Raw genomic sequence first — 14,801 nt, forward strand, 5'->3', positions numbered from 1 at the left:
TCTTTAAAAAAAAAAAAAGATCTTTGATAGTTACACTCATTTCCCCTTTGACTCAGAAATTCATTGTTGCTCTGTTTATAATTTTGATAGGGGAAAGCCCTAGGGTTCTCATTGGCTCTTTCAACTATATTTGCCATATTCCACGAATTGGAGTGACACATGGGATTTCTGCCATTTGCTACATTCAGGAACTCCAGAAATCATGGGAAGATGAGTTTAAGGATTGGACTGACAGTGAGGTAGGATAGAACCAAAAGTCATTCTCTTGATTCAATATCTTCCACTCTGAGTGGTAGACACTTTGCCAAGTATAACTCCAAAGATGAGCATGACAGCAGTGTCCAGTCCCCAAGGGCATGCTATAATAGTATCCTCATACAGTGTTCTCTTTGTGTATCTCTGTGTCTAATTTCCCCTCTTTTTATTAATCATTGGATAAGGGACCATGCTAATCCAGCATAACCTCATCTTAACTTGATTACATCTGCAAAGAACCTATTTCCAAATAAGGTCACAGATACCAGGGGCAAGGACTTTAATATATCTATTTGGGGGACACAATTCAACCCACAACAGTTACCCCAGGTTTTCTTCAGATCTCACACGGAAGCCTACAGGAGTAGACAGCAGGTTTTTAACACTGTTGCTGAAGCATACCTGCTTTCACTTCATTCAAAGTGAATGTGAACTAACAAGGCTGGGAAACACAATGCCATCTCATTGTCTTGAGTCAGCTCTCCTTCCAACAGTTCCAGAGATTTCCAGTTTCATAAATCACTTGGAATTACATGAACTGCTCATATTCTTTAGTCCTAAGGACCCAAGGATCTCAATCATCAACTATAAAAGAGTTCTGCAAATCAGACACTCAGAACAGTGCCAAAGCATGGTACCCAAGCTCAGTATGTCCCCAGTAGTACTTACTGCCCTAGCTTAACAACCTAAGGGTCCCACATACTTGCTGACATCAGGGAACCCATTTCACCTGTAGCGTTTTCCCCAACACACCTGACCTACCAAAACATATTAAAATAGCACTTTCCAATGACTCCCTAGTCCCTCACAAATAGAGATCTCAATGCCTTGAGGGAAGAGTGTCCTCTGGATCCTCTCAGGGGGTGGAGCTAGGGCTGAGCAAGTCACATCTCTGAGCCCACAGTCACATTCCCTTCTCTCTAATTCTTGTGTTCTTTCTTCTTTGTTATACGAAAAGATCCTTGGCATCTCAATTTCATTTAAATTCATTATGAAATACTAGTTTTAATCAAGCAACCAGAAAAAAAATACACTATATATCCATCAGAATGGGTGAAATTAAAAGACTACCACTATTTAATGTTGAAGAGAATGTGGAACAACCAGAGATCACATATATTATTGGTGGGAGTGTAAAATGGTAGGAACCTTTAGGAAAAGGTCTGGCAATTACTAAGCATGTACCTATTCTGTGACCTAGCAACTCCATTTCAAGAAAAATGAAAATATATCCATATTCATTACCCATGATTGTTCATAGTAGCATTTTCATGATAATCCCAAACTGGAAAATAACCCAATGTCCATCAAAGGAGAACGACTAAACAAATCACAGATTTTATTAGTTTTCTATTGCTGTGCAACAAAGAACCCCAAATTTAGCAGGTTAAAACAACATCCATTTTTTAGCTCATAATTTTTTTTTATTTTTTATTTGTTCTTTTTAGTTGTGTATGCCAGTAAAATGTATTTTGATATATCATACATATGGAGTATAACTTCACATTTTTGTGGCTGAATATGATGCGGAGTTACACTGGTCTTGTATTCATATAAGAACACAGAAAGTTACATCCAATCCATACTGTCTTTCCTATTCCCATCCCCCTCCCTTTCCTTCAATCCCCTTTGTCTAATCAATGAACTTCTATTCTTCCCTACCCCGACCCTTATTGTGTGTTAGCATCCGCATATCAGAGAGCACATTCAGTCTTTTATTTTTGGGGGGATTGGCTTATTTCACTTCGCATGATACTCTCCAGTACGATCCATTTACCAGCAAATGCCATGATTTCATTCTTCTTTATGGAGGAGTAATACTCTGTAATGTATATGCACCATATTTTCTTTATCCATTCATCTGTTAAAGGAGACCTAGGTTGGTTCCATAGCTTATCTACTGTGAATTGAGCTGTTATAAACATTGATGTGGCTGTGTCACTATAGTATGCTTATTTTAAGTCCTTTGGGTATATGCCGAGGAATGGGATAACTGGGTCAACTGGAAGTTCCATTCCACGTTTTCTGAGGAATCTCCATACTGCTTTCCACAGTGATGGCATCAATTTGCAGTCCCAACAGCAAAGTATGAGTGTACCTTTTTCCCCACATCCTCACCAACATTTATTGTCACTTGTATTCTTGATAATTGCCACTCTGACCAGAGTGAGATGAAATCTGTGTCTAGTTTTAATTTGAATTTCTCTAATTGCTAGAGATGTTGAATATTTTTTTTGTATATTTGTTGTCCAATTGTTACAGCTCTGAAGTATCTGTTCAGTTCCTCTGCCCATTTATTGATTGGGTTATTTGCTTGTGTGTGTGTGTGTGTGTGTGTGTGTGTGTGTGTATTAAGTTTTGTTTTGTATTTTATTTAGAGACAGGGTTTCACTGAGTTGCTTAGTGCCTTGCTGTTGCTGAGACTGGCTTTGAACTCTCAATCCTCCTGTCCCAGCCTCCTGAGCCACTGGGATTACAGGTGTGCTTGGTGTTAAATTTTTTTTAGTTTGTTATTTTGGTTTTTGTTTGTTTGTTTGTTTGTACTAAGGATTGAATCCCAAGGGTGATTAACCACCCAGAAACATCCCTAGCCCTTTTTAATATTTTGTTAGAGACAGGGTCTCACTGAGTTACCTAAGCACTAAGCTTCTGAGGCTGGCTTTGAACTCACGATCCTCCTGCCTTAGCCTCTCAAATCACTGGAATTACAGGCTTGTGCCACCACACCTGGCTAAGGTTTTTTCTTTGAGATTAATACTCTGAGGTGCAGGTGGCCATGGTTTTCTCCCATTCTGTAGGCTCTTTCTTCACATTCTTAATTGTTGCCATTTTAGCTCATAATTCTTTTAAAAATATTTTTGTAGTTGTAAATGGATACAATTTATCTATTTATTTGTTTGTTTGTTTTTATGTGGTACTGAGAATCAAACCCAGTGCCTCACACCTGGGAGGCAAGTGCTCCACCACTGAGCTAAGCCCCAGCCCCTAGTTCATAATTCTTAAATCAGAAATCTGACATGGTATGGCTTGTTTCTCTCCTATTTAGGATCTTAGCACATCAGCAGAGCCATGTTCCTTTCTGGGAAATCCAAGGAAGAATTGCTCCCAAGTTTACTGAGGTTCTTGGCTGAATTCAGTTCCTCAAAGTTGCAAGATTGATGAGGTCCCATTTTCTTACCTGTTGTCAGCCAGGGGTCACTCTCAGCTCCTAGAGGTCAGCCACATTCTTTATGACATGTCACATCCATCCAGCTATGAAGAATCTTCCTCGTATGGAATCTTCTCATGTTTTGGTTCCCTGTGACTTCATTGTTTCATATCTCTAGACCACAAAGTAAAGGGCTCATGTTATTAGGTCAGGTCTACCCTAACACGCTGTGCTATATGACATAAGCTAATCAAGGAATGATGATATGCTATTGGGTGCACAGTGCTGGGGGTTATCCAAGCATGAACTCTGGGAGGCAGGAATCCAGGCATTTAGAATTCTGCCTACAGATAGAAGGAACTTACCTCAACATTATAAAGGTGACCTATGACAGGCCCAAATCCAAATCAGACTGAATGGAGAAAAACTGAAAGCACTTCCTTGTATCAAGAACAAGACAAGGATGTCCACTCTCACTCTAGTCATAGCAATCAAGCAAGAAAAGGAAATTAAAAGGATACAAACAGGAAACAAAGAAGTCAAAATACCTTTGTTTGCTGAATACTGGATCCAATATCCAGAAGACCCCAAACTCCCCCCAAAGACTTCTAGAACTGATAAATGATTTCAACAAAGTAGCAGATTACAAAATCAACATTCATAAATGAAAGAAACTTTCCTATGCTCCAACAGTTACTCTGCAGAGAAAAAGATCAGGAAAACTACCCCATTCATAATAACCTCAAAAATAATTGGGAATTTATTTAACTAAGAAAGTGAAAGGTCTCTACAATGAAGATCATAGAACACTGAAGAAAGAAATTGAAGACCTTAGAAGATGGAAAGACCTCCATCTTGAACAGGCAGAATTAATAGTGTCAAAATGGACATATTTCCAAAAGTAATATACATATTTGACATAATCCCCCATCAAAACACCTATGACAGGGCTGGGGATGTGGCTCAAGCAGTAGCATGTTCACCTGGCATGTGTGCGACCCGGGTTCGATCCTCAGCACCACATACAAAGATGTTGTGTCCGCCAAAAACTAAAAAATAAATATTAAAAAAAATTTCTCTCTAAAAAAAAACCAACCTATGACATTCTTCACAGAATTAGAAAAAACAATCCTTAAATTCATTTGGAAGAATAAAAGATCCTGAATAGCCAAAGCAATCCTGAGCAAGAGCAAAGCAGGAGGCATCATAATATCTGATCTGAAATTATGCTACAGAGCTATGGTAACAAAAACAGCATGGTATTGGCATCAAAATAGACATGAAGACCAATGGAACAGAACAGTAGGCACAGAGGAAAAAAAAAAAGCACATAGCTACAATCATGTGACACTTTAGAAAGCTACCAAAAATGTATGTTGGAGGAAAATAGAAAACTAGAAATGCTAGAAAAACTGGATATCCATTTGTAGAAGAATAAAAACTAGATCACTGCCTCCTACCCTGCACAAAAGTCAACTCAAAGTGGATCAAAGACTTAGGAATTAGATCAGAAACTTTACAACTGCTAGAAGAAAATATAGGGTCTCTATTTACCTCACAGATAGTTTCTTTTGCTAAGAAGAAACTTTTCTGCTTGAATCCATCCCATTTATTGATTCTTGATTTTATTTCTTGAGCTATAGGAGTCTTATTAAGGAAGTTGGGGCCTAATTCCACATGATGGAGATTAGGGCCTACTTTTTAAACAATCTGTGAGGTAAATAGAGAGCCTACATCTTGGGAGCAAATTTTTATCCCTCGCACATCAGATTGAGCACTAATCTTTAGGGTATATAAAGAACTCAAAAAGCTAAACACACACACAAAAAAAATGAATAAATGGGCCAAGGACCTGAACAGACACTTCTCAGAAGATGATATACAATTAATCAACAAATATGTGAAAAAATGTTCAACATCATTAGCAACTAGAGAAATGCGAATCAAAACTACTCTAAGATTTCATCTCACTCCAGTCAGAATGGCAGCTACTATAAATACAAACAACAATAAGTGTTGGCAAGGATGTGGGGGGGAAAGGTACACTCATATACTGTTGGTGGGACTGCGAATTGGTGAAGCCAATATGGAAAGCAGTATGGAGATTCCTTGGAAAATTGGGAATGAAACCACGATTTGACCCAGCTATCCCTCTCCTCAGTCTATACCCAAAGGACTTAAAAACAGCATACTATAGGGACACAGTCACATCAATGTTTATAGCAGCACAATTCACAATAGCTAAACTGTGGAACCAACCCAGATGCCCTTCAATAGATGAATGGATAAAAAAAAGTGGCATATATACACAATGGGATATTGCTCAGCAATAAAAGAGAGTCAAATTATGGCATTTGCAGGTAGATGGATGGAGTTAGAGAAGATGATGCTAAGTGAAGTTAGCCAATCCCAAAAAAACAAATGCCAAATGTTTTCTCTGATATAAGGAGGCTGATTCATAGTGGGGTAGGGAGGGGGAGCATGGAGGAATAGACAAACTCTAGATAGGGCAGAGGGGTGGAAGGGGAAGGGAGTGGGCAGGGGGTTAGTAATGATGGTGGAATGTGATGAATACCATTATTCAAAGTACATGTATGAAGACACAAATTGGTATGAATATATTTTGTATACAACCTGAAATATGAAAAATTTTCTGCTCTATATGTGTAATATGAATTGTAATGCATTCCTCTGTCATATATAAATTTTAAAAAACAATAAAAAAAAGAAAACATAGGGTCAACACTCCATCATACAGGTACTGACTTCATTAACAAGACTTCTAAAGATCAAGAAATAAAACCAATAATAAATAAGTGGGATGGTATCAATTAAAAAGCTTCTTCACAGCAAAGGAAATGATAAGAAGCATGAAGAGCCTATGGAATGGCAGCAAAATCTTTGCCAGCTACTCATCTGACCAGGGATTCATAAGTAGAAAATGAAAATAACTCAAAAAGTTTAACACCAAGAAAACAACTAAATCAATCAATAAATGGGCAAAGGAACTAAACAGACACTTCTCAAAAGAAGAAACACAAAGAGCCAACAAATACATGAAAAAAATGTTCAATGTCCTTAGCAATCAAAACTACACTGAGGTTTCATCTCACCCCAATCAGAATGACAATTATTAAGACTACAAATAAATGCTGGTGAGAATCTAAAGGAAAAGTTACACTTATACATTGTTGGTGGGACTGAAAATTAGTACAATCGCACTGGAAAGCAGTCTGGAGATTTCCTCAAAAAACTAGGAATGGAATCACCCCACTTGACCCAGCTATCTCACTCCTCAGCATTTATCCCAAAGCAGCATACTGTAGTGATACAGCCACGTCAATGTTTATAGCAGCACAACTGACTATAGCCAAGATATAAAAACAGCCCAGGTGCCTGTCAATAGATGAATGGATTAAGAAAATGCAGAATATACACACAATGGAGTTTTACTCAGCCATAAAGAAGAATGAAATTATGGCACTTGCCAGTAAATGGAGGGAACTGGAGAACATCATGCTGAGTGAAATAAGTCAGACTCAGAAAATCAAGGGTCGAATGTTTTCTCTTATATGCAGAAGCTAGGGCACAGTAAAGGGAAAAAGAGTGGGGGTCAGATATCATAAAGACATAGGGAAGTACAAAGTCGTAGAAGGAGGAGATTGAGAAGGAGGGAGGGGGGACAGGAAAGGGGAGGAAATGCAGAATGAATTTGAGAAAATTATGCTATGTGCATATATAAATACATCACAGTGAGTCCACCCTTATGTATATCCATAAAGCATCAATTAAAAATAAATAAATAAATGAGTGAAAGGAAGGAGAATGGGAGAAGGAGAAGGGGGGAAGGAGAAGGGGAAGGGGAGGCCAGGCACCAAGGATTAAAATGGAGTAAATTAAACTCCATGAATGTACGATTATGTCAAAATGAACCCAACTATTATGTGTAACTAAAATGCACCAATACAGGCAAAAAAATTAAAAAAGAATTCTGCCTACACTGATACATTCATTCCATGATATATTAATTCACAATAAAAAAGTAATGAACTAGGGGCTGGGATTGTGGCTCAGCGGTAGAGCATTCGCCTAGCACAGGTGAGACCAGGGTTCGATCCTCAGCACCACCTAAAAATAAAGGCATTGTGTTGTGTCCATCTACACCTAAAAAATATTTAAAAAAAAATACCACCTGGATGAATCTCAAAAATATAAAGCTGAGTAGAAGGTTTCTATAAAGAGTACACCAAAAGAATTTAAAAACTGGTGACACTAACCCATAGTAAGTAGAATCAGAAAAATGGTTACTGCTGAGAAAATGGGGTTGAGAAGTGACCCAGAAGAAGCTGGAGAGATCTTTCTGGAAGGATAGTAAGGTGTATTCATGTATGAAACTCATTGAACAGGACACTTAAGACATGCATTTCAAGGTGGGTGTAGTAGCAATGCCTGTAGTCCCACCTATTTGGGAAGTTGAGACAAGAGGATTGAGCCTAGGAATTTGGGGCCAGCCCAAAATTCCATCTCCTTAAAAAGAGAAAGAAATTTACGTATTTCAATGTATGAAATTTGGGGGTTGGGTACTGGGGATTGAAACTAAGGACACTTAAACACTGAGCCCTTTTTATTTTTTTGAGAAAGGGTCTCACTAAGTTGGTTCGGCCTTGCTAAGTTGCTGAGGCTGGTTTTGAACTCTTGATCCTTTTTACCTGAAAAATAACAAATGGTATTTCTCTATGTAGTGATATATACTCTGAAGAATCTAGGGGCCAAGTGCAGGAAACTTTGAAATGCATCAAAAAATATGGTGGATTGATAGAAGAATAAAATAGATGGATGCATATGTGATAAAGTAAATGTAGTAAAATGCTATTGGAGACTCTAGGCAAAAAAAAAAATAACTCATCTAAAAAGAAGGCAATTAAAACTGATACATGGAATCCAGAGTCCCTGGTTAGTGTAGTCGTATTGATAAATTCAGGCTAATTTTACATTATGTTCCTCCTCCCATGGTCCAGGACCCTCAGAGTCCATTCTCACATGTACTGGCCAGATTGTATTGATATTGATTGAAAGATCTTTTAGTTCTATTAGTGGGAAGGCCTTCCTGCGAATCTGACTTCCTATTTGACCCTGAAGCATGTTGGGGTCTGGTTCTAATTTGAAGTGTGGAAACAGTGAGGGCTGGGGGCTGGGGTATGGGGAGACTTGGTTTCTTGCCAGATAATCCCTGTGGGGAAGTGATGTTCATCTTCAAACAAGAAAAGAACATCACATTTAGAGAAGAATGTTGTATTTTCAGGGGGAGGTATAGACTGTGACAAATTGCTGGTTACCTGCTGGGTAAGATAGTTCTGCTGGCTCTAGTGATCCCTGACTCCTGGGGCTTGTGTTCTGGCATAATGCCCCTCTCCTTGAGTATGCACAGAACCATTTCTGAGATTAGGTTATAAAAGACTGACTTCTGTCTTTCTAGCAATCTCTCTAACTGTTACGTCCCTGTCCCAATGGAGAGGCCCATTGTAGCAAGAAGCTGAGGGTGACCCTGGTCAATATGCAATAAGGAACTGAGCCCTTCCCGTCCAACAGCCTCAAGGCACTGAGTCTTGACAAGAGCTACGTGAGTGAACTTGGAAGCAGATCCTTCATTTGAGACTGCAGGGTTGTCTGACATCTTCATTGGGGCCTTGTGAGAGACCCTGAAACAGAACTCAGAGAAACGGTGCCAGATTCCTGACCCACAGAAACTCCATTCTCTCCTTATTCCTCAGTAACAAAGGCTCTGTTTTATTTGGGATAAGAATGTACCCATGGGGGCTGGGGTTGTGGCTCGGTGGTACAGTGCTCATCTCATATGTGTGAGGCACTGGGTTTGATCCTCAGCGCCACATAAAAATAAATAAATAAATAGAGGTATTGTGTCCATCTACAACTAAAAAAATATTTTTTTTAAAAAAAAAAAGAATGTACCCACTTAAAAACCTTACCTTTGTCTAGTCTCTTTTTCAGTCTGATATGACTATATGGCTAAATTGAGGAAATGAAAAGAAAACAAGATTTGCATGGAACTTCTAGGAAGGGTCCTCATAGGAAGATGTCTTTCTTCATCTTACTTGCTGCTTAGAATGTAGATGTGAGGATTGGACTCCAGCAGCCATCTTAGAACATTAAGTAAGTGTGAGGATGGAATTACACTCTAGTAAGGTAAAACAGGAAGAAGGAAAAAGCATGAGCCCCTAATGCCATGGAGCAGCCACACCAGCACTGGACTCCCTACTTCCAGAGTCATTTTAAGTGAAGAAGAAATAATCTATTAGTTTGTTTATATCATTGTTATCTTGGACTTTCCCTTATGTGTATCCAACCTAACCCTAACTTGCAGAGGGTTTACAAGTTCTCAGCATCCTCCCATATACAACCATCCCTGCATGTTTCTCTTCTCAACAATGCTCCAACTCTCTTATATGAGCAAACTTTGAGTCTAATTTTTCACTCTTTTTTTTTTTAATATTTATTTTTTAGTTCTCGGCGGACACAACATCTTTGTTGGTATGTGGTGCTGAGGATCGAACCCGGGCCTCACGCATGCCAGGCGAGCGCGCTACCGCTTGAGCCACATCCCCAGCCCTAATTTTTCACTCTTTCATTGATTCATGCTGATTTTCTTACTGGAGCCTTCATTCTAGGTGGCTACTGGTGACAAACGGTCTTGCCCCTCAATGCCACTTCAACTCTGGATTGTACTAACTTTTTAGTTCCAACCAGGCCACAAAACTGATTCCAGACATTTCTCTGAGAGTTCAGTGTCCTCAGCCAGTCTGGTACCAATTTCTATATTAGAGTCATTAATTACAAGCAACAGAAACAATCTCCATCTATTTAAGCAAAAAAATCTGTATTAAATTTATAAAAGATATATCTCAGAATTACTGGAAGGACTGGAGAGCCAAATACAGGGTCTTGCATGAAACCAGAGCAACTAAATGAAGCTGCAGTATTGTCTCCCCAAGGAGAGTATTGCCACCTCTGCCCCCTGCACAGCTGACCTGGGTGCCACCAAGTCCTCGATGTTGCCAGGAATCAGCCTAGCAGGGCCCCTGATTAACACCATTGTCTCCAGAGAGAGTTTTTACGGTCCCTGAGTCCTCCTCCCTCAGCTCCATCTAATCTTGTGCATGATCCACCAAGTGCACCTGGTTGTGAGGAAAATTCAGAAAGCAAGTATCTGCCTTCTATTAGGTGGGAAATTTCCCTAACTTAGAAGTGGGTTCAATCCCAGAATCAGTGTCAGAAATTCAATAGCCCCCTGGGCACGGTGGTGCCTGCCAGTAATCCCAGTGGTTCAGGAGGCTGAGGCAGGAGGATCGAGAATTGAAAACCAGCCTCAGCAATTTAGCAGAGGCCTTGAGCAACTTAGCAAGACCCTATCTCAAAAAAAAAAAAAAAAAAAAAAAAAACAATAAAAAAGGGCTAGGGATGTGGCTCAGTGGTACAAAAAAAATGCATTCAGATGCTAAATGTCAACTCTTTCTTATTGTCAAGCCAGGAACTGGGACAGTCACACTTCCCTAATTCTTCTAGATATTCCCAGTTATCCCCATTTCTCTTGGTAAATATCACCATTTCCTAGTCAATGCAATCACTCTAGGGTGTGGCAGGGAATTTGTAGCCAGTCTGCATAGCACATGATTAACCTCCTGTTGCAACCTAAGATTGCAAACCTGGGTGGAGGCTTCCTTACCATAGCTACAATTTGTCCTGCTACTCTACTCCTCATTTGCTTGTCCCTCTACTGAAGCACTCTCCTGAAGCTGCCAAATGAAGATAATGTACTCCAAACTGGGCACAGTGATGCATGCCTGTAATCCCAGTGGCTGGGGAGGCTGAGGCAGGAGGATTGCAAATTCAAAGCCAGTCTCAGCAACTTAGTGAGACCCTAAGCAACTCAGCAAGAACCTGTCTCAAAATAAAATATAAAATATAAAAAAAGGGCAGGGGATGTGGCTCAGTGGTGAAGTGTCCCTGACTTCAATCCCCGGTTCAAAAATAAAATAAAAAGATAATGCACCCCAATATTTTACAATTTTCCACCTTAATCTTCAAAAGCTATAATCACAGGACAGGAGGGGAGCGGGAAGTGGACATCAAGTTCTAAAGAACAACATGCAGTCGTTTTCCTAGGGGCTTCATTATCAGCCCACGGATGGATTGTCACTACATCCCATCCTCGACATCAACAGGGCCAGTTCCATATTTTAGGTTCTGCCATCTGCATCACTATATACCTATACCAATTTTTTATTTGGATTCCTTTGTCTGGAAGTGGCAGAAATCCAACTTGAACTAGATTAAACATAAAGAAGAATGTGTTGAGTAATAATATCCAATAAGAGGGCTGAACAACTAATTTGAAAAAAGAGTAAAGATATCTCAAGAATAACTGGAACTAGGACTTAAATTCAAACATGATTCTCTTTTTTCTTTTCCTTCAAATTCTTTCTTCTTCTTTCTTCACTGGAGACCACCTTCCTTCTCCTCATGATGGAATCTTTGTTGCAAACAATTTCTGAGCTTTACAGGTATAGATTTTACCATTGGGTGGTGGTGAGGAGACTTTTTAAAATCAAATAACAAAAAAAAAAATGGCAAGAAAGGGTTCTGTTGACCCATCTTTGGACAGGACCCACACCTGGGCCAATTATAAATGAGGGCAGGATTATGTAAGACCAGTGGTCCCCTGGGTAGCCATATGGATAAAGGGGACAGTTCCCAAAAAGAAAGTTGTGTTGAGATGCCCACATCATAGATGTCCACTATGGCCGCCCTTAGGTAGGTCTCTTCGCCAATAACCTGAATAGCTTGCCAATGTATGGCATGCTCAGATCAAACCTCTCCTCCCCACCTTTTTAAAAGAGTCCAACAACCTTCTGTGTGACATTCTTTTACATAATTAAAAAATTCTAAGGCAAAATCCTGCCCTCTATGGATAAAGGCCCATGTGTGTGCCCACAGTCCAGACTGGGAGATCCTTAAAGAAAAGTATACCAGATTAATTTCTCCCCATGTGTCTAGTGCCCCATGTGGGTGCATTGTGGGTCAGACACTTAAAATATTTGTAGAATAGGATTAGGATTTTTTTTTTCATTCTTCAGGGATCCCTGAGGGCTGGCTATTTGGGGCCCTAGAAAGACCTAATGCTTAGAAGCTAAAACCAAAACTGGAAATAAGTGGATGGTTGAGTGGCCTTAGTTACTGGTGGGAGAAGAGAATGGTAGACAAGAGATGTCCTCGTGACAGAGGAACAAATAGGGAGCTGAGGTCGGGAAAGTGTTCATTAAATATATTTGCCTCCAACCCTCCTTGGACCAGGCAGTCGCAGAAGGAAAACAAGGATTTGGAAGAAGCTTACCTATGGAGTTGGTAGATAATGAGAAGAAAGGAATTCTAGTCCATCACAAGACCAGACCATGCATGAACTTTTCACTGATTGATAAGCTCCATAACTCACTAGAGTCTAGACTGGGATGTCTGATCAAGTTTGGCTTCTAATAATAATTGTACAATTATGATGCTTCTGAGGGGAGAAAATACATTTTGATGGTGGGGAGGAGCCATTGCTCCATGCTCTCCCCACCCTCCCAGGGCAGAAGGACCGACAAGGAATGAACTGGAGCACTCCGGGGTCAGAAGATCTCCGCTTGTGAAAGTAGGACTAAGGTGGTGGTTCCTGGGAATCCCTGGGCTACTACTCTCTGAATGATCACAGCCTGAAAGAGCTCTCCAGGGCACAGAGCCTTCCTCATCCTCTGCCCAGGCTCATGGAGTAGGTTAGTCAGAGCTGGGAACAGAGCAGAAGATTAGGGCAGTCCCCACTGTGCACACACCAGGCTCCTTTGTGTAGGCTGGGCGCTCTGGGAGACTCCTCCCACCGTCCTCACTTGTACTTTTCCTATAGGACTCCTCTGTGGGCCTCAGACTCTTCTTCTGCAAAAATGAAGGGGTTTCCCGAATAATTCTGTAGGGGCCCGATAGCTTCTGAAATCTTTGCTGTGGTGCAAAGATAGGGGTCTGTGTATGGAGGACATCTCCAAGTGTAACAATCTGCCCAGCACCTGGTCTGGGCTGTCAGTGACTTGGTGCTCAGTCATTTGGTAAGAGGGAGGAGGGGTGGAGGTGGGGAGGGGTGGGGTTAGAAATTAATTTACTAAATGTTTGCTATGTACCTAGCCAAACACTTCATATGTTTTAATTCATCTAATCATTAAGATAAACCATTCTACAGATGAGAAAACTGAGGGACAAAGAAGTTGAGTAATTTGCCCTAACTCACCCAGCTCATCAGGACATACCTGGAGCTGGACCCAGCAGTCAGATCATTCATCACCACTCATGGAAGGGAGGACACTGGTCAGCAAGGAGGTTTCTATGTAGGATTGCTGCGACTACATTCTACATTTCATTCCAGGACTACACATATATATGTGGGGTGAGGTCTCAGGCAGGATGAACTCCCCACATTAAACTCTCAACCACCAGCCTCTCTGGTATAAAGTCCTTGAAGAAGCCATCCACTGTGCCTATCTCCTTTTATAGTGAATTCTCACAAAGCCACCCTGTTTGCCCCAATATCTAGCGCGCTCTCTCTCTCTCTCTCTCTCTCTCTCTCTCTCTCTCTCTCTCTCTCACACACACACACACACACACATACATGCAGTTTGATCCCCCCACTTCCACCATCTAAAAGCCCTTCTGCATAGGTCTGAACCCAAGGTTCTTTCTTGGAAGGCTCTTCAGCTCTATGCCAACCAGCTGAAGCAAATGGCTACCTGCAGAGAAAGAAACTCCCAACCCCTAGTCCTGAGGCATAAGAAGGCCTGTTCCTGCCCAGCTGACTATATAACAGGCATTTTGCAGTGAAACTTCTTATCAGTACGATTTGTTTGATTACTTCTAAAGATGCCAAGCTTTTTGGGGATTGGACTGCTCGAAACTCTTGGTTGCAAGTGTTAGAAGCCCAAGTAAAAGCAATTTAGACAAAAGGGAATTTATTGGCTCAAGAACAAAACTGTAAAATGACAGGGCTGGATGGTAGTCTCTGAGACAGCTGGAACCAAGAGCTTAAACAGCACTGGACCTCTTTGCCTCCCCTCATATCTTTGCTTATCCTGCAACCTTCAGTTGCTCTTACTGGGGGAAGCAAGATGGGGCAAATTCCTCCAGTGAGGGAGGACTTTCTTCCAGACAGAGGTTGACCAAGGAGGGAGGAGGTTCCTGTTCCTAGGAAATAGAAGAATTAAGAGAGGAGGATAATCCCTCTTTAGAGAGTGTGGGAGTGAGGACTCCTTCCTTCTGGAGAAGCAAGGGCAGGACTCTTCCACACAAAGATTTCAGGTTAGTC

This window comes from Spermophilus citellus (assembly GCF_964194105.1).
Source record: "Spermophilus citellus genome assembly, chromosome: 2".
Classification (NCBI taxonomy): domain Eukaryota; kingdom Metazoa; phylum Chordata; class Mammalia; order Rodentia; family Sciuridae; genus Spermophilus; species Spermophilus citellus.